The 26280-nt window shown below is 41.4% G+C and overlaps 1 protein-coding gene across 2 annotated transcripts in view; it reads left to right on the top strand.

Annotated features, from left to right (window-relative positions):
• SYT1 (synaptotagmin 1) overlaps positions 1-26280 on the top strand; it is a 520808-nt gene that overhangs the window by 89896 nt on the left and 404632 nt on the right. The window lies entirely within an intron of this gene.

Genomic DNA, 26280 nt, shown 5'->3' on the forward strand with positions numbered 1-26280 from the left:
CAATATATTCTTTTCAGCTTATTTTAACCATTTCATTAAAAAGATCTTCAATAATATATTTCTTGAATTATATTCTATATTGTCAAAGTGCAATGCAATGACTCAATTTATGAAATATTTGCAGTCTAAAGACATTAGTATCATTTTGTTTGCATTATCATAGCACCTAGGAGGCATAGTTATGGACTCCATTGTGTCATATACTGTACTGATACTGAGCAACAGATAGTCCCTCTTCCAGATACTTTATAACAGGGCTGGGCAAAATATGGCCCGGGGGCCAGTTCGGGCCCACAGCCCATCCTGCTGGGACCCTCAGGCATGCAGCTTCTGCAGTTTAAAGTGCAGTCTGTGTGGCTCTGTTCTGCAGAGAGTGGGAGGCTTCGTGTGATCTCCTGGCCCCCAGCCCAATCCTCAGCTCCTATAGGATGGAAACAACCAGCCTATAGGAATTGACCCTAGAAAAACTCTCAGCTCCTGTTGAACGGAAATGAGTCAATAGGAGCTGAGAGATTGGCCTGGGGTATGGGGGCAGCACAAGCCTCTTTCCCTGCCCAGAGATGAGAGCCATGTGGAAGTAACAACCTTGCAGTTTAAAGCGATCTGGGGCTGTAGCAGGCAGGGTGTCCAGCCTGCCTTGGGGATGCTGCAGGGTTGCTGGTTTAGGTAAGCACCTCCCATTCAGAGCCTGTTTCTGGCACCCCTGCCCCTTCGGCTCCCCAAAGTCACCTTCCAAACCCTCTGCAGCCCCCGCCCCATATCATAACTCCCTCTCAGATCCTGTTCCCCCCCCCCCCCAAGCCAAAATCCTCTCCTGCACCCTCCCAGATCCTGCACTCCAATCCTCTACCCCAGGTCACCACCCAAACCTTCTGCAGTCTGCACCCCCTTTCTCCCAGGTCACAATCCCTTCCCAGACTTTGCATCTCCTCCTAGAGCTCCTCCCACAGGCCAGAATTTTCTCCTGCACACACACTCCTTCCCTGACCTTACAGCCTAATCCCCTGACCCAACTTACAACCCCTTCCTTCAGCCAAACTCCCTTTCAGACCTCACAACATCTCCTGCACCCCTGTCCCTTACCCCGTGTGCCCTTCTGCACCCTAGACCCTGCATCTCTGCCACAGAAAAGTGCAGCTCTTGACCACTTTCCTAAATCTTAGAGTAGCCCCCCACCAAAAATTATTGCCCACCCCTGCATTACAAACCAATCATAAGACAAGAAAAAATAGCTGGCTATAGACAAATGGGAGAGAACAAGGCAACAATGAGGCAATATTGGTCAGTATGATAGGCTCTGCTCCAGCAGTCTAACAGTTGTTGATTTTGGTAAGTATAATTTTGAAGAAATATTTGGGGGATGAGGAGTCAGTTTTGTGGAAGTTTATGGGAAGCTTCTCCAAAGCGTGAGGAGCATCAGGAGAAGATAGCATGAAGGTTCTTGTCTGAACATTTTAACAAGTGATGGAGCTGACATCATGGTCTGATCAGAGGCAAGATTCAAATGGCAGTTAGTGAGGGGATAGGCCACGAAGGGCACTGAAAATAAATACAAATTGCTTATATTTGATGCACGAGAGAAGGTGACAATAGGCTCTGTGCTCAGTAAGTTTAGAGATGGGAAGGAGATGGGCAGTTACTGTAGGGGCAAGTGGGATCCAGGGTGTATTAATAATTGTAAGAAAAAATTCCTTTGACTGGATACCATAAAGTGGATGAAGTCACATTCACTGGTGGCTTCAGGGAAAAAAAATTGACTGAAATCCTTAAACACAACATCTACCATAATCACTCTGCTGCCAAGAGGACAATCCCTGAAATATAGTCACCAGACAGCAGTCAAAAGAGCCGACAAAGGGAGCACCATTGTAGTCCTCAACTGTGATGACTGTGTTGACAAGGCCACCCAACAATTCTCTGATACCACCTACTATAAAGATTTCACAGAAGACTTCACATCTCAGTTTACCCAGGAATATAAGTATATAATTAAATTCTTCCTTACACAGCTCCCAAAGAAACCCCCCATTAACCCATCCTTTTACATGCTTCCCAAGAAACACAAACAAGGGAACCCAGGCAAATCCATTGTATTTGATCAAAGCATTCTTACTGAAGGAATACTGGGATTCCGAAAAAACCCCTTCAGACCATTCACCACAGAAAGGTCCAGCTTCCTCCAAGTCAACTGATTTCCTGCACAAACTCCACAAAGTTAACACTCTCCGTCATAGTATCATCCTCACTACCAGGGATATCACTTCTGTATACACCATTTCTAACAATGCTCTCTGACTCAAATATTTACAAGACAATTGACTATCCTTACATATCCGCCACACCCCTCCCCCCCCCAAACTTTGTCAAACTCATCCATTTCATCTTCACCCATAATGTTTTGTATTTTGACCAAACCATGGAAACTGCCATGGATATGAGGAGGGCTCAGAATTTGCCAACTTCTTCATGGACCACCTTGAAAAATTTCTGGAGAAATGCACCACAAAAATCAAAAATACAGCTGAGATGCATCAAAGATCTCTTATCTTCTAGACAGACGACTTAAGCAACTTCAAATTTCCAACACAGCTTCACTAGTACGTAGCCATACTGTAAGTGGAACTCTACAGACAAGAAACCCACAGACCATAATGTCCACTTTCATAATCCAGTAACTACTCCAAATGCCCCCAAAATCTGTCTACTGCCTGGTACTGATACCGCTGATTATGCCTTGAGGAGAAAGAGTGGGATATATACCTTAAAACACTTCAAACTGCCTTCACCATACAAGGATATTCCATTATAGAAATGGATCACTCATAGAATAGACCCTGCTCCCCACCCCAAGTGCTCTGAGGGAGCCTGCTTCAATACAGAAATAAAATTTCCTCTGGCCATACACTCCTTAGTTGTCACCTACCACCCCACATTGGAACCTACACAGGGTATCATCACCCTTTCCAGATTTCATGTAGCTAACTATATGCTATAGCTTACTATAGCCCTGAGCTTACTATAGCCCTCTATTTTTCTGTGCTTGAATGATGTTAGTGGTAGGAGCTGATCTCTTTATTTAATCACATTCTATAAGATCATTCCAGTATTTCACCTGAAATGAATTGCTATGCAGAAGCCTTATAGGGTCTTACTTCTGAGTTTCTTCTCGAATACTGATGTAAGCTGCAATTAATCATTTGTGATGTTACAAAGCATAAAGCATTTATATGATCGTTATACCTGACATCTGAACTCTCCACAAGAGAGTAGGTGAAACAGAAATAAAACAAAGTATCCATTTCTTGTAGAATGTTCATACATTTGTAATGTTAGAATGTATGTATTTAAAATATTTTGAAAAAGGTGGTTCAGATACGTCATTTGATCTTAGCTCTGAATACAGTCTTGATTTTTAGTGTTGACAGTTAATGTTCTTTAACTATTCCTAGTATCTAAAAGGTATTTAATTAAAAATATTGCATTGGTTCAATAGTGGTGTTTTTAGAGTAAAAAATACAAACTCAAACACGAATTAAACTATTTAAATTATTCCATTAAACTACCAAAATTGCTACTGTAGCCTTCCCATGACTATTTCTGGATGACAACCCTATCAGTAAAATTGTAAAAAAAAAATTAAGAATGAATAGTGCTATTCAGGGAGATGAGCAGTTTCTTAAAGGACTTCAAGTTTTGCTATTTCTAATTAATATCGAAAATGTCTTTTTTTAAATCCCAAAATCTTCAATTAAATAAATGTGTGCATTGCTGTAGATAAGTTTGTCAGGTATCAATTACATATTTTTTATTCTTAATATATTAACTGCAGGTTTGTACAATGTTGAACACAACTGGGACCTTGAAGTGCTTGTCGCTGAAGTTCTACAATAATAAGCATACTGGTGAATAACAATCTAAATGAAATTAAATATCAGGCACAAAATTTCACAGAAACTGAGCTGTCACTGGTAAATATGGAGCTATCATAGATACACATAACACTTCTTGTTATCCATGGGAGTTTATGAAATTTACCTGCTATACTGTGCTTTCACCTTAACAATATTGTAATTATATAAATACCTCATTTTACAAAAATGATTATATGTGTTTCTTTGGTTTTATATTTGCACAACTCCTAGAACAGTGGTTTACTAAACTTGATTGGGATATCTGGGTGTTGCTTCAATAGGAATAAATAACATATTGTTTTTTTAAAAAAATCATTATAACATTTGGACATATCAAAATATTTGTACCTTAAAGAATAAAACAACTTTTCCTATTTTAAATAGATTAAACAAGGGATTAGTTGTTCTTCAGAATTATGGATCAATTATGCTACACATAAAAAGCCTTATTCAGTAAATGTGTTAGTATATTCAATTTGATGTAGTTTTTCAACATGACCAAGTAGCTGTCCTAGATGCACATTTGTGATAGGAAAAAATCTGAATAGCACATATACAGAGAGCCATTTTATTGGCATTTTTTTTTCTAACCACCACCATAAGTCAGTCAGTAATTAATAGGAGCATTGTGGAACTTGGCTACAAGGAAGCCAGCAGCTGGTACAGCCTGTTGAACAACAGAGTAGTCTTCTAATGAGGACCATATACTTAAATCTGTTCTATATTGTCTTTCACACATACACAAAAAATATCCTAAGACAACCAAATTTGTAAATGTCCTTCAACAGGTCTTTCATCTTTTTTAGGTTCATTTTTGTGTTGTTAATAAACAGTGATGTTAAATTGCAAGCACAATTAATTTTATGCATAAATAGCATTTAGACATCTAGCTTCTTGATTATACCTGCAAACCAGGTTATTAGCAAGTTATGTGATCTGATTAGCATTAGCAATTAAATGCATTGAGTAATAATGACTGCTATAATGCTCTCTCAAAACTGGAACCCTTTTTTTAAAATGTTCAGCTTGTGTGAAAATATTCAATGTCACATGAAAGACACATCAAGCTGAGAAAAACTTAGCATTCATCTTATTAGGCTGAATGGAGGAGAATCATGCAATCACATAAATTAAAGATGGAGACTATGGCTGGGGTATCCACTTCACTCAGGGTATGTCTACGCTACAGAATTTTGTTGATAAAAGGGACATTTTTCTGACAACCTGAGATCCATCCATCCATACTGCAATCGCATTCTTTCAAAAGTAAATTGAAAGAACAGTGGGGGTTTTCCTGTGTTGGTAATCCTCTTTCTATGAGGAAGAAGCCTCTTTCTATGAGGATGGGCCTGGTGGGTGGCAGCTCTGTGGCTACTGGAAGGCTCACGCCTCACAGCCGGCTCTGCCTCCCCCGTCCTCTCCAACATGCCGTGACCTCCTCAGGGATATTGTAGTCCCCCACATTGAGGCAGGTCAGCAGGTTCCTGAAACTTGCCTTGAGGCAGTTGAAGGCATACTTCACCTGGATACAGGCCCAGTTCAGGCGCGCATTAAATTGGTCCTTGCTGGGGTCCAGGTGGCTGGTATAGGGTTTCATAAGCCACAGCATGAGGGGGTAGGCCACGTCCCCCACAATGCACAGTGGCATTTGTACGTCCCCTATGGCAAGTTCATGGTGGGAGAAGAATATGCCCGCCTTCAGCTTGCCATAGAGGCTCAAAAGTTTCTAAAGACACAGGCATTGTGTGCTCTGCCTGACCATCCGACAAAAATGTCCGTGAAGTGTCACGGTGGTCGACCAGGGCCTGCAGCACCATGGAGAAGTAGTCCTTCCTATTAATATACTGGGCTGCTTGATGTTCTGGTGCTCAGAGCGGGTTGTGTGTCCCATCTATGGCTCCAGCACAGTTCGGGGACCCCAGGGTGGCAAAATCAGCCATGATCAGGTCCAGGTCTCCCAGGTGGATGACTCTCTGCAGCAGGATTGATTTGATGGCCCTCACCACCTGCAGAAGCAGACAAACAAACACACAAAACAGAGTATGAGAGAGGGAGTGCCTGAGCCCTGGGGAGGTGCCCAGCCCCCTCCTAGGCCCTTCCCTCCCCCAAACACCCAGGAGCCAGCCCTTATGGGGCCATCCCCTCAGCAGCAGAGCTGTGTGAGGGTGGGGTAGCACAACCCCCCAGGGATAGAGTTTCCCCTCAGCCCCACTCCACCCCACACAGCTCCCAAACCCCCTTTCACTAGGGGTCATCCTTTCCAGGACTAACCCCGCCCCCTGGACTGCATCCTGAGAGTGCCTTACCTCCATGAGGAAGGCCCAGACGGCGGACTTCCCCATGCCAATCTGGTTGCCCACTGACAGGTAGCTGTCGGGGGTGGCGAGCTTCCAGAGGGCGATTGCAACCCACTTCTCCAGGGGGATGGCAGGCCTCAGGTGGGTATCGCATCTCCAGGGGGCAGGGACAAGTCAGGCACACAGATCCAAAAAGGTGGCCTTCCACAGGCGGACGTTTTGGAGCCACTGCTGATCATCCTATCACTCCATGACCAGCCGGTCCCACCAGTCGGAACTGTGTCCAGCCTCCAGAAACACCTATCTACAGTAGGTTGCAGTTGCCAGACTATAGCTCCCGGACCCAGGGAGAGTGTCCCCAGAATGAGCTCGGGGTCGAGCTCGGTCAGGACCAGGAAGGCAGCTGGCACAAAGTGCTGAAAAAATTGCAGCATGGCCCTGTGGGGCCATCGCATGCCCAGGGGCAGCTCCGGCTCCATGGCATCAAGAGAAAAGTTGTGGTGTCCAAAAAATCAGGGCAACCACAGTAGGCACTGTGAGAGCTTTGCTGTCCCTCAAAGAGGTAGGCAAGGACACAGCAGAAACAGAGAAAAAGCTATCCAGGGGGGTCCCTTTAAGCTCATGTCTCTGCAAGACTGACACCAGCACTTGGAATCAACTGGTAACCTAAAGCCCTGCCTGAAGTGGTTCTGGGTGGCCTTTTATGCAAGAGTGTGTCCAATCAGTCTGGATGCTCTTTTGAAAAAGCAGATTGTTTTTTTGATGTGCTTTTGTGTGTGGACACTCCCTTTTGGAAGAAATTTTTTCGGAAGATCTTTTCCGAAAAAAGCTTCTTCTGAAAGAAGCTTGCAGTCTAGACATAGTCTCTGCCACCTCAGAGTTTTATTCACTTTAGCACAACTGGTACGACCACTGTCTGCAAGTCAGGTATCCTCCAGTTTAAGGTATGCTATGCTGCTTTGAACACTGTGTTCTGGTAACTAAATTATGGGAGAAGAGTCTTTGATAGTTGATCAGATATAAAGGTTTTTAAATGCCTAAAGATGCAGATAGATTGTCAAGACTGTTCCCCACTCTGGCACTTCAAATGCAGAAGGTGGGGGCCTGCAAGAGACTTTAAAATGTCTTGCCACTAAAGGTTTGTGTTAAAAACTCTCCAAGGTCACAGATATCTTGGACTTGGATTAGTATTGCTGCCACCACCCAAATGCAAAAACCCATTGGAAAACCCAGGAAGGTGCATTTGGGAATTACTTCCTGTGGGGTACCCTCAAGTTCTTTAACTCTCCCTCTGGAGAGAACTTGAAACCTGTAATTTCTTGTTGTAGTTTGGCTTTGCCAATCTTAGGCAGGTGCATACAGAACCTCCAACCTTCTACAAAACAGGAATCAGATCATGATTTTAAAAGGGTGATTTTTTTATTAGCAATAACAAAAAAGAACACACTTGGTGGAACATTATTTGGTTGGTAGGTGTTACAGAGCAACTGTAAAAAAAATTAACAAACACAGATAATTGCTTCCCAGGGAATCAGTTTGGAAAATTACAGTGTAAAAGGGGTAGTTACATGTGCTCAGAACAGAAAAGTCCAACAAAACCAAAAATAAAGAAAATAATCTAATCGCGTCTGACAAAACATTCCCTGTTCTTTGCACCTACCTGTTGTTTCAAGATTTCAAGATCCCTAGAGAAGGTTATTGCTGGATCCTCCATGCCTTGCTCCTTGGCTTAATTCATGTCCTTCAGGCTCTGCTCCAGTTATACCATTGTAAAAGGAAGTAACTACTTCAAATTCAAAAGCCCACATTCTGTTTCCATTGGCTTTCCAGATTTCCTGACAGCTCACTTCCTGCTTCTCTAGCATTCCTAGGAACTCTCTAGGACTCACAGTCTATGATTTTCAGCCTTTCAGGCAAGACAATTAGGATTAGGTCTTAAGAGTTAACAGCCATGAAAAGACTTCAGGCTGGAATATCCTGGACATGGTAAATCTCACCAGGTGCATAGGTGAATTAAGTGCCTAACTTCCATTGAACACCAATGGGAGACAGACTTCTAACATGCTTAGAAGATTTTGTAAATCCCAATAGGTTCCTAATTCCCATTGACTTTCAAAGAAGCTTAACTTACTTAGGAGCATTTCTTAATTACAGTAGGAGCCTAGCTGCATCTTTAAGCATCTAACTACCTTTATAAATCTTTCCCCTACTTTAGACAGGACCGCATGCTGATCATACTTGCATTGATGTAAAACAGTGGTAACTCCTACAGAAGCCAATTGAGTTACAATGATTAAAACCAGAGTGAGATCATAATTGGGCTCAATGTCTCTGTGTTATCAGTAAGCAGAGAAAACAATAACAGAGATTCAGAAAAATGCATTCTGAAGACAGGAAGACAAAAAATAAAATTACATCTATGTGATGCAAAGACATTAGAAGCTTGATAAATCTGGATTAGCCGCATCTTTAACAATAGCTGATATTAAATCCCTGGCCAGACGATAGATAATTGGAATCACACAATGCACAGCACTTCAGCTTGGCATCAATTTCATAATATAATAAAATGTATCGTGTAAGCTTGTCTGGCTTTTAGAAAGACTGAGGACAGTTTGCTCTGTTATGGTACATCAAACTGCACAGTGCAGGTGGCTTAAAAACAAAGCGTTTAATCAGGCAAAATTTTCTTAAACTACCTCATGATTCATCATCCAGTCCTTGCTCATTGTCAGTTGTGTCTTTCTAAGCTATTATTTACAGAATATTTAAAATGCCTGGACTGCATGTGCCACTGCCATGAATGCTATTGTACTGTAAATCACAGCTTCAATTTGTTTCAGATTCAGTATAGACTGTCAACATTGCAGTGACTCATCCTTCTGTGTCCATGAATGCTCTGCAATATCTGTACAGAAAACTATCTTTGCCACCAATATTTTTTTTGGTAACACTGGAATATTCTTAGTCTGTTCTTTAGTGGGCTTGAAGAAATACTGGAAAAGTATGGAGATCAGAAATGTAGTATTTATTCTTTTCTTCATGTTTTCCTTACACGCTGCACTATCAAATTCTGTTGAAAACTGAGCCTTTGCCAATATGGCAATTTGCTATTTAGGTCCCATCTTTGTGATCCCAGTATGAGCAATGAATTTAAATTCCAAAATGTTAGTCACATTTTATCTGCTTTTCCAGACTAGTTCCCTGATGGTCAGAGTAAAGCAAAATAAGGAGCTTTAGTAGCTGCTTATGGGAACAGGTATTTCTACCTGATGTTGCGGGCTATGCCTAAGGGCTCCTGATACTGTTTAATCCTCCCTGAAATGACTACTGAGGTTGGGCAAGCTCCATCATTGAAGATATTTAAGAGCAGGTTAGATAAACATCTGTCAGCAATGATCTAGATGGTGCTTGGTCCTGCCGTGCATGCAGGAGACCTGACTTGATGATGTCTCAGGGGGCTTCTTCTAGTTCTATGATTCTTTTGTTTGGGTTGGATGGAATAGTAGTCAAAGTATGAACTGATCAAGAGCAGCACAAGACTTTTGGCGTCTTTGGAACAAAGATGAAAAGACAGCAAGAGCAGTTGTAGAAAGAGTGGGGAAGCAGGTTTTGGTGGCAGTTTCTATGTGAAGAGTCAAAATGGCAATATAATTGTGAAGGCAAGAGATAGGAGAAGGTGAAATTGCCATTGATAGTGAGTGACAGGGTACAGTTTGGAGTTGAGAGAGATGTGTATTTTTATAAGTATCAGAAGGGTAGCCATGTTAGTCTGGATCTGTGAAAGCGACAAGGAATCCTGTGGCACCTTATAGACTAACAGATGTATTGGAGCACAAATTTCCATGGGCAAAGCCCCACTTCTGATGAAGTGGGTCTTTGTCCATGGAAGTTTGTGCTCCAATACATCTGTTAGTCTATAAGGTGTGTAGCAAGTTCACTCACTTTTACGCACAGCTGACTCCCTCAGGGTGGCTTGTGGGGAAGTCACCGGCTGCTCCGATGCCGACATGCCCCTTTTGGGTGAGGTGTTCTCTTCAGGTCACTGCCCTCCGGCAGCAACCACGCTAGGGTCTGCTCCCCATTCCGGGGAGGAGTCATTGTTCTTCCTCTGCTTCTCCTCCAGGGTCTTCCCTACTCCCTAGAACCCACAGTTCTTCTTCCACTCTGCCTGCCCGGTTGCCTCCTGCAACCCTGCCTTGTGGACTTATGACCTGGGGCTTCCCTACCTCAAATTCCCCCAGCCCACCACAGCTGCCTCCTTGCAAGCCGTGGCTTCCTCCTTGCAGCCTGGCCTTTTAGGGCTTCCTCCTTGCAAGCGCCGCCCTCTGTGACTGCCTCCTTGCAGCCTATAGGGCCTCAGGCTGTGTAGCTTGGGTTTGCTAGGCCGAAGCCTCTCTTACTGCAGACAGGCAGGTCTCTCCTCCTCCTCCCAGGAGCTGCTTTAATAGCCTCCAGCTGGGCCCTCCTTAACTGCCTCAGCTGGGCTTCCCTCTCACTCCAACTCCTCGCCCCTTAAAGGGCCAGTGCAGGGCAACGCCCTACCATAAGTGCCACAGGACTCCTTGTCGCTTTTGTATTTTTTTTAATATGTTTTACATGGATATTGAATTAATGATTGAGGCTAGAGATGTTGGATAGGGAAATGCCCTCTGGGAGTAACAGTAGTTTAAGCCTCGACAGAGGGGAAAGTTAGGAATTGCTTGTAAAGATATTTGGAGAGCCAAAAATGGATCCCCCAAGGGGCAAGGCTAGAAAAGGCTGGGAGTGGGGGAATAAAAATGTATTTAAGATTTTTATCAGTGTTGTATTTTAATGTAATACCAATAGCTGGAGTCACATCTGTAAAATGATTTTATAGGGTTTCAGCAAGAGAGACTCGAATACCCACGAATAGTATATCATTCACTGGCAAGGACTGACCTACCTTCAGTACCACAGGATCACCATTAGGTACGGCCCAATCACCTACCTCCTCAGTACCAGGAGACACCCAGAAGCAGCAGAACCCCTAGACTGAGAGTGCAGAGGCCCAGGTCCATCCCAATCACTTCTCCTGAGAACATGGTCCTTAGATGATTCTCAGGCATGGAACTCATCTGTTTTTATGAAGTCCAGTCAGTTCTCTTATCTAATGGTAAGCCTAGACCTCATAGTACTGCATTCCATTTTCTGGCTGAGAATGATTTGGCGTGTTCAAATCCTGTAGTGGAGTATCCATAAGGACAAAAAAAAATCTAAAAACTCAAGTTACTGTAAGATATGTAACCTCCTTTTTTTTACTGTGAGGAAAGGAGTGGAGTTTTGTGGTTGTTTTTTGGTGAGTGAAACCTGTGAGACACTAATGCATCCAGAGAGTGCAATATCCTGCCACTTTGCTAGTCAGTCATGGACATGTAATAAGTAAGAACTTACTCATGCTACTCACAAGCTATCAAGCAATTGTATCTGGTTATTTTCTGCACATTTCATTTTGAGGCCTTGGAGAAATAAAAGCATTAACCTGCAATTAGATCATTTCATCTTTCAAAATGTCTAGTTAAGGTGAAGTGTATAATTAGCTGTATAAAATTGCATGCCATAGCCACCCACTCAGAGGCGACATGGGCTATTTTCCTTTGCCATTTAATGCTATGAAAGAATTCTTTCACGATATAAGAGAGCCATGGCTTCCAGGGTAAATAAAAGAAATACAGTAGTATTTCGGTCACTGTCTTGGATGTTTTTGTATGATTTTAAAAAATCACGTTCAGGTATACTATGCATCTTAATATATATTTTAGAAACTTTTTGCATCCATCTGTCTGTCCATCCATGAGTCTGCTTGTTCAAGAACTCCTCCTAAACAATAAGAGCTAGGACCACCAAATTTGGTATGCAGCTTCCTCTTAATGTAACTTAAAGCAGATAAGGCCTTGGTTGTGCCAGAAAAATGAGATACACCTGAAATCCGATAGTTTCTCATTAAACGCAAAGGAAGGGGTCTGATAGCAGGGAGAGTTATGCTCTGGAATAACCACAGGGAGCAGCAAGCGTGACACTGCAGAGTGACTACAGGGGGCAGCCACACCTGTAAGAGTCTCTGGCTAGGGATGGGTCTCTGCATGTCTCCTTGCCCCAAAGCCAAAGTTCAAATCATTCCTCCTCAGCCCTAGCATCAGACATGGGAGGGGGCATCCCCACCACCCTAATTTCCCCCCCAGGGAGCAGCTGCCTACCTGCTCCTACTGCTGTGGCCTCCCCAACACCAGCCACCCACCAGACAGCCTCAGGACCACTCTGAGCCCCACACCTCTCAATCACCTATCCTGAGCCCTTCCACCCCCTCCCCTAAGCTCCCCACACCTCCCAACCTCCTACCCTCACTTCTGCAACTTCCATACTCTGACTCTGATATCCCCATCCCCTACCCTAAAGACCCCCCCTTTAACTTCCAAACCTCTGCCCAGACTTCTTCACCCCCACATCCTCACCCCCCTGCCCTGAGCCTCCCTGTACTTCCCAATGCCTTGCCCTGAGCTCCCCACAAGGACCCTACTAATGCCAGGTAAATCCTCTAATCTAATAGGGTATGTCTACACTACCCCGCTAGTTTGAACTAGGAGGTAATGTAGGCATACCGCACTTGCAAATGAAGCCCGGGATTTGAAATTCCCGGGCTTCATTTGCATAAGCGGGGAGCCGCCATTTTTAAAACCCCGCTGGTTCGAACCCCGTGCAGCACGGCTACACAGGGCTCGAACTAGGCAGTTCAGACTAGGCTTCCTAGTTCGAACTACCGTTACTCCTCGTGGAATGAGCGGGGTTTTAAAAATGGCGGCTCCCCGCTTATGCAAATGAAGCCTGGGAAATTCAAATCCCGGGCTTCATTTGCAAGTGCGGTATGCCTACATTACCCTCCTAGTTCGAACTAGGACGGTAGTGTAGACATACCCATATATATTAATATAAAGTATTGATAGAAAAAAAAAACTCAGTAAGTTGTGTAGTCTTCCCTCTGCCAAGGCAGAATTGTACCTTATAATGTATTTTGTTGTATTTGCACAGATTATATGTAAATATTTCAGGTGTTGTCTTCACCACCTCATTTTCCTCCCCCGCCCCCAAAAAAAAGAGAAAAGAAAATTTAAAAACTATATTGACCTAGCTGAATTGATGTCTTTTATGTAACAGAATCTCTAGTTTAAAGGGCAACAACTCTCACTATAGAAATAGTCCAGTGGTCGCAATTAAGCTATAACACAACTGAAGTATTACAAAATGACAACATTATATGAAAATGAAGTGGTGAACTTTTCTTTTATTGTGAACACTTATTTTCAAGAGAGCTAATTAGAAACTATCTGATTCTTAGCTATGAAAAAGCTCTGCCTGGATGCATGTGATAAGTTCATAGCCTTTGGGATTTTTTTTATTGTATGATTTTGGGCTGTCACGACTGGAGGTGATTGTTTAAAAAATTATAGGCATTTTTTGGAGCAAACAGCAGCCTTTCCTCTAAATGGTGTTGCTAAGAAACTATTTAAAAATCAAAGGGGGAGAATAATGTTTATTTCAGTTCACTGTGGCTGATCGGTGGTAGCGAGGAGAGAGACACATTATGTCCATCCTTACTAGTTAATGAATTGTTGTCTTAAATTCTGTCCAACAGAGGGTACAGTGTATAGTGCTCAGTGTGATACCTTGGTAACTTTCAAGATCAATAGTCAAAGCTCTGGAAAAAGAATTGCTTTACCAGCTTTAAAAAGTCACACAGAGATCTTTAGACACAGAATGATATTCCGTATCAGTTGGACATCACTAAAGAGCACTAAACTTGTATGTTATAGTTATAGGACGTTACCCTGATCACATCAGTTGATTTTAATATTTTCTAATTGAGCACAATTGCATGAACCAAGAAGAGAGAACCTCAAAAAATTGCCCTTTCTCTGACAGCTTGTTAGTTTTGTGTGTGCAGGTTTTTCCCCTTGTAGCATGAAAAAAAAATAGCAAGTTTTTTTTCCATTTGTACGGGGGTCTTATACCAGCAGATTGATCATATTTTTGAAGTCTTTCATAAATTGAAGGTCACACTCAGGCTATGTCTAGACTGCAAGCAGTACTTTCGAAAAAGCAAGCCGCTTTTTCGAAAGAAAGCAGCGAGTGAGTCTGGATGTTCTCTTTCTAAAAAGCCCTGTTGGCATTCAAGAACGCCTTTTTTCGAAAGAGCACTTTCGAAAAAAGGCATTCTTCCTCGTGAAATGAGATTTACCACCGTCGAAAGAAAAGCCGCGTTCTTTCGATTTAATTTCGAAAGAATGCGGCTGCAGTCTAGACGCAGGTGAAGTTTTTTCAAAAAAAGGCTACTTTTTTCGAAAAAAACCCTGAGTCTGGACACAGCCTCATAGTTTAAGCTTGAAATATTGTGCTTTAGCAGCAAGTAAATGAATTGATTGGTATGAAATTGGGTTGGTGAGGGAGGTCAGAATGCAGATTTATGGACAGGATCTCCTGCATTATAAAAAAAATGGTGTAAAATTCACACACTTATTGTGTAGTAACCTACTGATTGATTTATTACTATGTATTCCAGCATTTGTGCATGGGGACACAGCTAATGGGAGAAGCTCTCTATATAGTCTAACCTAGCAATAGCAGAAAATCGAAGTTAATATCTTGATTTATAGTTAGAACCAAAAATATTCTAAGGGATAGGAGAAATTCCATCTGATTCTGCTTAACTGCTGACATAGTTTGAGTGTGTCTGTTAAGGCCAACAGGTCTCTTCAGGATTTGATGGCAAATACAGAAGGGGCACTAGCAGACTTTCTAGAAATGTTATAATCCATGTGGCAATATTGAAAGGCTGTATAATTGGGAGACCCATGATGACATTACTTTATAATCTCATTGGCAAAACACTGACACTAATCTAAAAACTAGATGCAACTTATACTAATTATACTTGAGTGGGAATTAGAGAAAGAAGGACAAACTCCTAAAATCCTAAAAAGTAATTCAGTTAAATGTATAGTATGCAAGTGAGGTTAAGAATGTTGCACAAAAACTTCTTTTACATGTAGTTCTGGTAGATATACTGGAAGTTACAAGGAAGGCACATTTTCTTGGAAACAAGGATAGCAGATACTCTTCTATGGCCTTAATACACAAGATATTGTACAAGTATTCTATTAATTAGAGAACATCAGTCACAGAAAAGGCAAATGGCCTAGAACAATACCTGAGGATCAGCTGAATAGTGCTGAAAGGTGGTTACACAAAGATGTTAGCAAGAGAATGTGGAGGTCACGATTCTTGTGTATGTTCATGTAAACAATATCTAATACAGGTTGAACCTCTCTCTAGTATGGCACAATCGAGTCTAGCAACATCCATGGTCTGGCATGATTTCAGTTAGCCAGGTATCCACTTATCATAGGTATGGCCAAGTTTCCCATGGTCCCATAAAGTTTGTTTACAGCCACCAGTTCTGGCTTTCAGTGTTTTGTGCTGTTATTTAGCTCTAATTTACCCCTCAATGTCTTCTAAAAACCCAACAACAGTGGAAGAGTTGGTAATGCTGCTAGACAATATTAACCTCCTGTGGTCTGGCAAATTCTTTGGTTTGGCACTGGTCAGGTTACAAGGATGCTGGACTAGAGAGGTTCAACCTGTACAATTTATAGGAAAATCACATATTCCGTAATGGCTGCCAAGCAGAACGGGATCTGCCCTATTGCATGCATCTGAGACTTATTACCATGGCCATTCATATGTAGCACTGGCTTTACCAAGAGTTAGCCATACCACCAAACTGGAACTGTCTATGCTAAAGTTGTCTCTATAGAAATAGGTGCAACATTCATATATAAAATAGTTTATTTATTTATTGTCTCTTATTGCTTATCTCCTATATCCTTTGTAGCAGGAAAAGAGAGTACGTTGGAGAAAATATCCTGCAGCATGCAATCCCAAGCTGGTTGTTGCAGTTACTTGGATGCTACAGAGTCATTTAATCTCCTGAATAGGACTATATGGGCACATCTACACTACCGGGCAAAAGTAGAATTAAGATATGCAACTTCAGCTACATCAATTGCGTTGCTGAAGTCAAAATACCTTGATTTGGCTTTTGGCACTGTCTACACAGCAAGAAGTCAAAGGAAGAACACTCTTCTCTTTCACCCCCTTGTGAAATGGGGGTTACAGAAGTTGGAATAAAAAATCCACCATCTTGAAATTATTTTGAAATAATGCTGCTGTATAGATGTTCCCTAAGTGCTTATGCAGTTCTTTCTGATCTTACATTTTGGCGGGGATTCACTACTGGAACTAGCACTCTGGTATCCTGAAATAATTATTGCCAAGTAATGGAAAGCAATTCTCAAAAGCATCCCAAGTTAAAAGCTATAAAAATTAATTTGGCAGAAATTAATGTGCACATTTAGCCCTTATTTTTAGCTCAAGATTCATGATTGGTGCAAAACACAGAGTGCATTCTTATCCCAATACTTACCTAGCTTTGCCCAATCTTTTAATTGATATGGCATCAATTTATATATCTGCTTTTTTTTCAACATATAACATGTAGTAGAAACTGAAGACTTGCCACTTTTTATAAGATCAGCACTCTATTAAGCCTCAAATTTTTTTAAAAAATTAAGGATTTGCCTTTGGTTTCAATACAAATTCTTGCAAAACACTTAGTCACAAAGACTAAACCAGAAAAGTTCTATTGATAGTTTTTAGTTTTTTTCGTTTCTTTGTTTATTTTTTTAACATTGAGAGAATATAACTTCTCACTGTGCAGTTCTAGGGAAGAAATTACAATACTGACATTTTTCCCCATTGCATTTTTGGTGGGGTCTATTGTGAACATGGTCTCTATTAATGCTATTCAATATCCCATTAACACTGTTAGCCATTTCTACACTACGAAACTAGTTTGAAATTAGTAAATTTGACTTAACTCCCAATTTAACAAATTCGAATTAGCGTGTCCACACTATGGGGAAGCCTCAAAATTGGTTTTTCGAGGCAGGCTCCATTAAAGTGGATGCACTACCTCAGACTTATAAGGAAGCACTAGGGAGTAATTAGTTCAAATTACTCTGGGGAGTAGTTATTTTTAAATAGTGGCAGTGGAGTGTCCACACTATCATTATTTCAAAATAACTAATTTGGAATTAGCATTACTCCTGATGAAAAGCAGGAGTACAGATCTTGAATTCCATAGCCTATTATGGGAGTGTGGACAATCCACTTATAAATTCGACCTGGGGGAAGGAAGGTATTTGAAATTAAGTCCTAGTGTAGACCATGGATCAGTAGAGAAGATTGCAAATAAAAAAAAAAAAGGAGACTCAACCTTTGTCTGTGCAGTGAATATCAAGTTTTATAGCATGTAGATGTTTGTTAATATCCCAGCTATTATTGTACAAGCTGTGGAAAAAACATACGGTGGCATAAGCCAGATTTTATTGAAACCTGGGCAGCTGTCCAAAGCATCAGATAGAAGGACAAAGAGATTGGTTATATACCATCCAAGCCCCTATTATTTATATGTTTTGTGATTTTTAATTTAGACTGGAGAATCATGTATAAATCTTTTCATTTTTATATTTATATTTGCCCAAATTTAGTATGGTGCGACTTAAAAATTGTAGTATAACTGAATCATCATAACAAAACATAATTTGATCATTCAAACAGCTGCAAGTGTGAGTGCATTTCAGTCAAAATTGACTGAAAAGATCTTACTCTATGGGAACAGATGCTTGGTTTTTAGGGAATCTCATACCCATTGCTGAACAAAGATAAGTTTTAACCTGCCTCAGACTAAAATAAATGTTAATATAATGTAGGAGATAAAAGTACAGTAGGCAATCATAATAGTTGATAGATAGATAGATATAAACATGTTAGTCTCTGAGGTTCCACAGGACCACTTGTTTTTAAAGTTACAGACTAACACGGTGACCCTCTGAGACTTTTAAAAACGGAACAGTACAACACATTGTATAGGATTAAAATCTGACTTGAGAAAGGAGATATGAACATGGGTCAAATCACAAGCTCCATGCACTGGCCTAGATTGTGTTAAATGCACACACCCACAATAAAGGGTGATGCAGAGAAAGAATTATTATTGTGAGAGAGTAAATTCCTCTCAGAGATTCCAGGTGTGCAGTGACTACACACCTGCTGCTTATATCCTTCCTGCTGTATTACCTGGCTTGAAGTGGGTTCCAGTATATACAAGGCTTACAGTTAGGTTCCTACTATAAGCACTTTTTCAACTCCCCTGATTTGGCCCATAAACGTTTTAGGGTATTGTCTATTGAGCAGAGTTGGAGAGTGGAAGGCAATTGTCCAGGGTCCTGGGCGATTGCAATGGGGCTAAGGCAGGTTTCCTGCCTGCTTTCTCTCCATGATGCTCCCAGAAGTGGCCAGCATGTACCTGGGGAAGGTCTCCACACATTGCCCCTGCCCCAAGCACCAACTCTGCAGCTCCTAAGTCCCAGGAACTGTGACTAGCTGGAGCTGCGGGAGTGGTTCCCGTGGGCAGCAGTGCCCCCGGTCTAGGAACCACTGCCAGAAGGATGTGACGGTTGGGAGCATCTCAAGATAAGCACTGTTCCATGAGCTCTTCCATACCCCAATCCCTTGCTCCAGCCCAGAACTGAACCCCATACCACAAACTCCTGCCATAGCCTGGTGAAAACGAGTGAGAGTAGGGAGAGTGAGCAACAGAGGGAGGGGGGATAGCAGAAGTGGGGGATGGGCTTAGGAGAAGGACCGGGATAGGATGTGATCTCAGAAAAAGGGAGGGGCAGGAAGTGGGTCAAGTGCCATTGGATTTGCACAATTAGACAGTTAACTATCCTACAGGGCAGCATGTGGAAGCTCTGACCATGCCAGAAAAGTATGCCCAGCAGCTCAGCCAGCAGCACGCTGGGCACCAGCCAGTGCAGGTACAGCACTCCCCAAATGTCAAGGGAACTATGTTGATAGCAGCACGGCTTGTGTGCGTATGGGGAGTCCATTGACTGTTTTTCCCTAGAGCTTGACCCCCAACCAAGAAAGTAGATAGGATACTTGTGTCATTCACTATCTATTGATTGAGGCCAGTCTGCCTTATTTTTCAGTGAAACATATTTTGTTAGAAAATACAGATTACCAAAACTGAATTTTTTTTGTGGATTTTTTTTGGGGGGGAATTGAATTCTTGGTTTTTAGGCAGTCTTGTTACTGAGAAAACTAGGAATATCTCAGTAAGTGTTATACCAAATACTCTTCCACACCAAATTTTCCTCTGGACCCTAGAGTAGTACTTGTGTGAAATTTTTAAATCCCTGCTCATTCGAACCCCGTGCCGCGTAGAGTAACGGTAATTCACAAGGAGTAAAGGTAGTTCGGACTAGGAAGCCTAGTCCGAACTATCTAGTTCGTGCCACGTGTAGCCGCGCGACACGGGGTTCAAACGAGCAGGGATTTAAAAATGGCGGTGCCCAGTTTATGCAAATGAAGCGCGGGAAATTCAAATCCCAGGCTTCATTTGCAAGTGCGGTATGCCTCCATTACCCTCCTAGTTCGAACTAGGAGGGTAGTGTAGACATACCCAGAGAGAGTATCATGAGCTTTCATGAGCAAAACCAACTTCTTCAGATGACAAGGGTTCACCAGACTTCCTCAGAGATATCTACAGAGAATATTTTTCTGTTGCAGAAAAATTTCAACTTTTTGTAAAATATCTTTCTCGGGCTACATTGATTGTGCTAGAAGTGTTGGGAAGTTACTCAGACTAACACACTCCTACTTATTCTAGTCTTTATAACATAACTTAAATAATGATGGTCTTTAAAAAATTCTCAAACGCTGTGGTCTTAATATTCAAGCAAAACAAGGGAGTGCACTCACCTCTGTGTTATTCTAGAAGGGAATAAGCACTGAATTGCCCTTCCTGAGTCGGGATAATAAAATCTACTGCAGTCAACTGGCAACCAGCATTGTATTTCAAATTGTGGATATGGCCAGTCAACCTTTTTAAGGACTGATTTTTTATTTCTAGATAAAAGGTTAGACGTAAAGTTTGATTTGTACCTACATCTTCCTATGCTGCTAATACCACCCTGTTCTAGTTGGACACAGGCCTTTCTAGATAAGAGTGCCTTTTTCCTCCCCATCTGTGGTGATTTCTCTACCTTCCTACCACTGCCCTTGACAAAAGACATGAATTATGATTGGAGGCTATCCAAGGGCCAGGACCTCAATGTTCATTAAAAACAAAAAACAAAAAAATGGGCTGTTTCAGCTACTAAATGTTTGGATACAAAATGAAAATTGAAAAGATTTCTGCATTTGATTTGTATTTATACAAAGGCTATGTAAGAACTTTTTCCCTAAAGAACCATTGGTATCCAGCAACAGCTGCCAGTTTGATACATAGTTCATCAAAGTGCTGATAGATGCAGTATTATATAGAAATGTAAGGACTATACTCAGGTTTTCTATACACATCATGTAAATAACTTGGTACTTAGAGTGAGAAGTATTATGAGAACAAAGCATTTACAATCTGTCATCACTGCTGTTTTTCATAATGTGCTAGGATACTAAAAACATCTGCTTGGTTTTCCTGCTGCATTTTGTCTTATTAGCCATGTTTGCTTATATTTAGGCTTCTTTATTTCATTATGCAGAATATCATAATCATATCATATCCATTGTTCATCCAATATGGGAGACGCTCATTTTGTAACCCAAGGGACTTGTAAAGAGATGTTTTACCTCTTCAAGAACACCTACTAATGCTTGTAAAAACATGGATTATGTTTCACACTCACTTCAATTAATACCCATAAACTTATTGACTGAGTCATCAATTTCTTCTTGAAATCCAAAAACTAACTCCTGTTGTATCAAAATGTTGCTGTTAATAGAGTTTTTCACACAAGGAAGGCTCTTAAACAAATAGTAGTCCTAAGCTTGCCCACCATTTTCCATTAGAAGACCCCTTTTCACTTGCTTGTAACTTCACTAAATTTAACCATTGGGATGAAATTTCCCATTCTGGATGTTTGCCTTAGATTGAAATTTTTAATAATTTATTTTTTTATTATTTCAGACAAAAGAGTGAAGTTGTTTCCAAGAATAAGATTAGGAAAATTAGGAAGGCCTTGAAATTTGGAAGCGAAGTGGTCTTTGTGACATCCCTGTGAAAATCTACTCAAATTTGGCCTTGGAAAAATTAGTGTCAGATGCTCAGTCAAGACTTGCTAGAATTTTACAGCTAAAATCTCTGAGTGTGTGAAATAACACACTCCAAGAGAGTGTGCTCATATCTCTGTGTTGACCAGACACTGTGTGTACTACCCTCACAGAGCAGCTAAGCATGATTCCCCCCCTTCTCTCACATGCAGGATCTCTGGACTACATGATTCACCCACACAGAGCAATGAGCATGCTCAAGGACAGGCTTAAAAAGCTTTCCCTGTAACAGATGTTGCCAGATGCTTTGGGCTGGAACAGGGTGGGACACTAGGGGTGTGTCTAAACTATGCTAAATATCCCACACTACATTTGAATAGAAATGGCTGACGCTTTTTGTCGACGTGGCACTTTGCCGGCAAAAAGCATCAGTCTAGACGGGAATCGGTTCACAAGGAAAGCCTTTTCCGACCGATTCCTTATGCCCTGTGCAACAAAGTTTACAGAACTGGTCGGAAAAGAGTGAAGCAGGGATATTTAAAACCCCACTTCATTTGAAATGCAGAGAAGAGAAAAGACAGATTGGGGATGGGGGACTAAAGGAGTAAATTAGGACAAGGAGTTTGGGATTGAGCCAATAGAATAGGAGGGGAGTAACCGGGACTAGGCGTTGGAGAGAGCAAACTATGATGTTTGGACATGAAGACAGAGATGATGGGGAAGATAGTCCCATTTCTCCTTCTGAACCACAGTTCGCTCTTCTTCTCTACCATAGGCCTATCAGGGCTGTGCTCTTATTCCAGTGAGGGGATGTGGGACTGGAGATTGGATGAGAACCTTCAGGAAAGGACTGTGAGCCTGCATGGAGGGGGTTGGGAGGGAAGTGGGGAGAGACAAATCTGATGAGGTGAGGGTTGGGACAGGCTGGGCAAAGAGATTAATACTCTGTGTAGTGAGGGAATGAGTGTTTAATTTTAAACAAAGTGTTTAACTTGTGGGTGCCTAGAAAATCATGAAATCCCCAAATGGAAAGTTAGGTGTCTACTGTTCCTATGCAAGGAATGGAGACTGGGATTCATTAAAAGCAGCATGCTATGTGGTGCATTGCCTGTGTTTTTAATGAGTGATACATGGATGAGAGGAGCATATCTTGAGATCTAACCCTCTCATGGATTTAAGTGCCTCAGTTTGGAATGGAGGGAGATACCTATCTGGGCTCAGTATCCATAACTGGGAACCCCTCTCCTGGAGTAAATTGTCTAAGGTACTTCCTGTGAGAATAGCTTGGGCATCTCTAATTCTGCCCAACTGGCAGTGGGCGGGGTGGAATGAAGTAAGAATAGGAGGTGGCCTCTCTCATAAACTTTAAACCACTAGTTATGATGCTGGTCTATAGTCTATACAGGAGGCCTCTTTCTCCTCCCTGAAGTCTGGGCACCTAGGAGCATTTGTGGATCTGGGCTTGAGAGTCAGGTGGAAGGGAGAGGTTGGAACTTGAAAAGAGAAACTAGAGATAGCTGGGTAAGGAGACTGGGGTGAGACATCTGAGGAGTAGAGACTGGGACTTGGTAGGCAAGGAGAATGGCACTGGGACAAGTGTGGGGAAGAGACAGGACTGGGACAGGATGGAGAAGGGGCAGACAGGGTCAAACTATAGCAGTGATGATGGGAACAGGCAGAATCTGTGCCCACTAAAGCACACTCCCCTCCAGCACCTAGAATGAAATGCCAAACCCCTGAAGTCTCACCCTTCTAGCAACTACCTGTGAAACTCACTGGAAAAGTTTGTGTCTCAACCCCCTCTAGTGCTTATCCTTATAATAAACTACTACTGTTACTACCCATTAGCCCACGTGGCAGAGGTCTGTACAGTCATTTAAAGGTTCCAATTCCATTGACCCTTCTGGGTGTCAGCCTCATGGAGCTTTCTTTTTTTTTCAGTTTTCTTCTTTGAATCTCAGAAATTGCATACAAAATATGCAAAAACATTACTAAGATTACAAATCTGAAAGGAAGAAATGGTAGAATTTAAGCATGGCCTTGCTTAGCAACGGAAAAGTTAGGTTGAAAGTAATTATTTCCTGGCGTGGCATATTCTTTGAAGATTCACATGTATTGTGGAAAATTTTGAAGAATCTTGGATTATGGGAGTGTCTACACAGAAGGGCTTAACTCACAATAAGCTATGCAAATTGAACTATGTCAATTGCCTAGCTTATTTCAAAATTGGAAGTATCTACACAGCACTTATTTCATTATAGAGCACTTCCTCCAACTTCCCTTATTCCTCGTACAATGAGGGTTACAGGAATCGGAGTAAGAAGTCCTTCAGCTTGACAGTATTTCAACATTATTTCAAAATAACTGCCTGCTGTGTTGACGTGGACTAAGTTGTTTCGAAATAATTCTAGTTATTTCTAAATAACGTTGTAGTGTAGCTGTACCCTTATACATAATTGGCTGTGTCTAGACTGGCAAGTTTTTCCGCAAAAGCAGTTGCTTTTGCAGAAAAACTTGCCAGCTGTCTACACTGGTCGCTTGAATTTCCGCAAGAACACTGACGATCTCATGTAAGATTGTCAGTGTTCTTGCGGAAATACTATGCTGCTCGCATTTGAGCAAATGCCCTCTTGCGCAAATGCTTTTGCGCAAGAGGGCCAGTGTAGACAATGTGGTATTGTTGTGCGCAAAAAAAGCCCCGATGGCAAAAATGGCGATCAGGGCTTTCTTGCGCAAAACCATGTCTAGATTGGCACGGACGCTTTTCCGCAAAAAGTGCTTTTGCGAAAAAGCGTCCGTGCTAATCTAGATGCTCTTTTCCACAAATGCTTTTAATGGAAAAACTTTTCTGTTAAAAGAATTTGCGGAAAATCATGCCAGTCTAACCCTTTTTAAATAATGTCATTTTAATCCTTTTTAAATAATGAAGTGTTTTTTGAAATTCCTTGTGGCGCAGGAGGGAAAAGGAGATATTTTTTTTAAGTGTCTAAGGAAGGAGTTGAAGAAAATAGTCTAAAGCTACTGCAAATATTAAATTAGATTTAGAATAAATTTAATACTGGTGTTTAGTAATTTTTAGGAAAGTGCATTTAAATTATAGCATATTCAGAATGAGTTTAAACTTCATGATAATGTGAAAACTTCTGTGTGTCAGTTCTCCATCTGAAAAAAATAAGTTGGACACATTTCCCCTGTCTTTTGTCTGCCTTATCTATTTAGATTTGTAACATTTCAAGTCTCTATCTCTTCTGATACATCACTAGCATAGGGGTCTAGTCACAACTCTGATGTTAATAATCCTCAGCATAGTCTATTTAGCTCTTTGGATACAGTTCTCTAATGCGGACATGTATGAAGGGTACCTATAACAGAATTTTTGCTTGAAACACCCTTGTCATCTTCAGTTGATATTGATCCTCAGGTGAAGGGAGGGGAAATTTTCTAGGTGAAGTCACTCATTTACACCACCTGAGATAGGAAGCATGGTGCAGGTGGATATTTAGGAATATAGCCAAGTCTCTGGAGAAAATTTGAATTTACCTTTGCTACTGCTGCACCTTTGCCCAAGAAGGTTGACCAATATTCAGGAATAGAGACTATAATGACTAAAGTCCTGTTTCCTTAACCCCAGCAGGAATAAACAATAGCAAGGAGTTTCCTTGCTGGTAACTTCCAAGCCTGCATTTTCACCCTCACTCATGCGATCTTTTCTGCCTTTGCCACCCACGCAGAAAAACACAGCTGCAACTAATCAGCTCCCTAACCCTTGTGTTCACAATCAATCCTAGGGAAAATCCTCTTATTCTGTCTGATTTAGTTCTTGTTCAGTGTCAGGTGTGGGTGCTTCTGTTTTCATAAATGAGTTTAACTGCTTCTTCCATTTGGATGAATGAAGGGTGGCTCACACGCCCATAAGCTTTAATGAGGTCTGTGATTGCCCACAGCTCAAAAGACTTGCTTGCTCTCAGTCATTAACACCTTCCAGCATAACATTATGTTGTTGTGGTTGTTTTCTTTGTTGATAAAACTAAACCAAAGGCAGACTTTCCATATTGTGTGAACTGTGTTTATAGAGCAGATTGGAAAAGCCACCTGCTCAGAGGGCCAAATACTATAAAAACTGATCCAAAGCCTATTAAAATAAATTGGAGTCTTTTGATTTATTTCAATACACTGTATACCAATCCCCATAATGTTTACCCAGCCAAACTCCCATGTTAATCAACTGAATTCATTGGGTATATTAGCTGAGCAAGACCTGTAGGCTGTAGCCCAAAACAAGGTTTGATTCCTGCACAGCAAATTCTTCTGTTGTCACATTTCACTATAAAGACTTTACTCAACCCTGGCTGAAGTAAGGATACCCGGATTTCATGTCTTCAGTTGACAAAAATTTCCATTGTCTTTTCTAAAGTCTATTTCAGTCAAGAGCTGTCGTGAGGGTGATAAACATTCACGTAATTTTGGTCATATATTATGACCTTTAATCTCAAACTGGCAGAAAGATGAATGGATGATCAGGAAGTTAAAACTATGGAATCATTTACTCACATTTTTATCAGCTGACATACAAGAATCTTGTTGGTATGACAGCACTAGAATGGCAAATTCACCACATTTGCCTCAGTTTTAAAAAGTGTAGAAAACATAAAAAAAGTCACATTAATAGAATAAACAAGTAAAACCTCACATGAGTGTCAACCTACCACAGGAATAAAATTCTTCATCCAAGATTCATTTTTGTAGATCTTATGTCTGATTCTCCTGTGTTGCCTCTCCACCTCTCACAATCAAGAATTGAAGGGGCTAGAACAAACCAAGAATAACTAATGTGTTTTCTAAACAGCAGTTGAGCAAAAAGATAATAAGTAGAAAGGTGC

The sequence above is a fragment of the Pelodiscus sinensis genome, chromosome 1 (genome assembly GCF_049634645.1).
Source record: "Pelodiscus sinensis isolate JC-2024 chromosome 1, ASM4963464v1, whole genome shotgun sequence".
In the NCBI taxonomy this organism is placed as follows: Eukaryota; Metazoa; Chordata; order Testudines; family Trionychidae; genus Pelodiscus; species Pelodiscus sinensis.